The sequence below is a fragment of the Penaeus monodon genome, chromosome 9 (genome assembly GCF_015228065.2).
Source record: "Penaeus monodon isolate SGIC_2016 chromosome 9, NSTDA_Pmon_1, whole genome shotgun sequence".
In the NCBI taxonomy this organism is placed as follows: Eukaryota; Metazoa; Arthropoda; class Malacostraca; order Decapoda; family Penaeidae; genus Penaeus; species Penaeus monodon.
The window spans coordinates 24925556-24928055 of NC_051394.1; positions in this window are offsets into that span (position 1 = coordinate 24925556).

A 2500-nucleotide genomic window follows, 5' to 3' on the forward strand; every position below is an offset into this window, starting at 1 on the left:
AAGTATGCCTTTGCTTCATGTCTCTTATTCCTGTATACGCTCCTACTGATGTTTGCAAACTCGATGTGAAAGAGGCGTTCTACGTCAAACTCTATGTGTAGCATACAATTGCCCCCGGCGAGATATTCGCAATTGTTCTGGGCGACTTCATGCGTATCAGCTGTGACCGACGCTAGAGTGTCTGTCGGCCCATGTCGGACTATCCCACCAGCGAGAAAGGCCTCCTTCTCCGGGACTTTGCTAGGTCCAAGAGAATGCGGATCTCTGGCTCCTGGTACCAGCGCTCCAACCCGCATCGCTGGACATGGTATAGCGACAGTGGCCAAGGAGATCGACCACATTCTTGTTAGCACGCGATGGAGGAGCCTTCCAGAACTGTAGACTTTACTGGAGTGCCGAGTTCTTGTGGCACTGACCATAGGCTGGTTGTGGCTACCCTACGGGTCCACTTCAAAATCTCTAAGGTGTTTCACTTGGATAGACTAAGGGAGGAGGAGTGTGCCCATGGGGTTCACCATGGCAGTCTCTGACCGATTCACAGAACTTGACAACCTGACGGACCCAGTTGCTCTGTGGGAATTTTTCAAGCACGAAACACTCGAAGCAGCCCATTGGTGTACGCCCGAGGACAAGGCAGAAATCCATCTTCCTGGAGACATTGGAGGCCACTGAAGCATGTCGCAGAGCTCGGCTGAATGGCAGTCAGGGCTTGCGTCACTCCTTGGTGCATAGGGCTCGGACACTGCTGAGAAGGGATAAGGAACAGTTCATTAGGAAACTTGCTGAGGAGGCCATTTCTTGGTAAACGACCTTCGCTCTGCCTACCAAGCCCTGAGAAAGCTGAACTCTGAGCCCTCCTCGCAGATGGCTGCAGTCTGATCAGTGGATGGACGGATCATCTCAGATCATGCTGGGGTTCGTGAACAATGGGCTAAGTATTTTGAGCAGTTGTACCCTCCAACAGTTAGCTTGGATGCAAGCGATGTCACAATACCTGTGGCGGACCCACCCAACAGCGAGGAACCTCCTACCGTAACGGAGGTTAGGCTGGCGATTTCCAAGCTAAAGAGTAGGAAAGCTGCAGGCATATGAGATATCCCTGCTGAACTGCTATTGGCTGGGGATAAATGTGAGGTTTTCACCCCCCCCAGACCTACCCCCCCCACTTTCCTTGCCCAATCCTTCTATCTCTCTCGTATCCTTATTCGCCTCCTCTTCCTTCCCCTCGCCTTTTCCCTTCTCTCTACTTCCACTGTAGTTTCTCCCTCTTCTACTCGTTTTCTTCGCTTGTTCTACCTTTTATGTCTATCCCTATACTATCCTGCCTCTATCCTATCCCTATCCTACCCTGTATCCTGCTGCATTTCCCCTCGTACCCCTCTTATTCGCACCCTCTTCTTGTTCCTTCTTCCTTCTACTTCTGCGCTGATTTCCCCCTTTTTCCATTCCTTTTTCCCGTTTGCCCTACCTCTTACCATTAACCTTATCCTCTCCTGCTCCCATCCTACCCCTATCCTGCCGTAATCCACAGGGCGGGTCGACCACAGCCGGACCACTTCCCTCTGCCAGCCTCCTTTCTACCATTATTTTTATCTGTGTTTTATGCTGGCTTTATTTACATGTATTTTACGTTTATTTTACACCTTTTTGTACCTTTTTTAAAATAAAACTTGTTTTCATCCTTTTGTTATCCATATTTTTTTTACGATGCTTCACATGATGTGCGGATAACGGGGACATCCACATCTGCTGCGAATCTCTTTTTTTATCTCTTGTATTTTAAGTTCAGTTTTATTTTTCAATGGTCTATTTTTACTTGTTCATCCTTTTAATCTCTCATTTACAGTGAAAGTAACTTATTTCATGATTTTTATTAGTGAATCGCAGCAGACTGTTTTACGTATTTTTTATGATAATTGTAATTTTCTTATTGGTTTTACTGAATGTTTTAATCATTTTATTTATGGTTTTATCTTTTGTATGTTTTCACTTATTATAATATTTCCTTTTTTATTATTTTTCATTTTTTTATGCTACGCTTCCGTCCGCGGAAGTTAATGTAACCCTCTGGTTTTTGTTCAATAAATGAAGTGGATACTGTGACTGTGTTGTGACTACCTTTTGGATTTACCTTTACCTGGATTTACACCGTGGATGCTGAAACAAGGTTGTACTGCCCCTTTTTACTTGCCTAGGTGTATCTATGCTGGACGTGTTCTATATTACATAACCTTTTACTGTGAACCATGTGTGCTTTGTCTTTTACTTTTTACTTCTTCTGAATTTTATTTGCTCTTATCTTGCGCTTTTACTCGTTTCTTTTATTCATGCTTTAATCTTTTACTTGAGCTTTTGTTTTTTTTCTGTCTTTAAGCCCTTCTGGCGTATTTTTATTAGTTCTTAAGCCCTTATGGTACTCTTTTTACGTAATAGCTGTAGCAACTACCGTGGCTTTACACTGTTCAGCATACCAGGTAAATTTTTCACCCACATTCTTCTG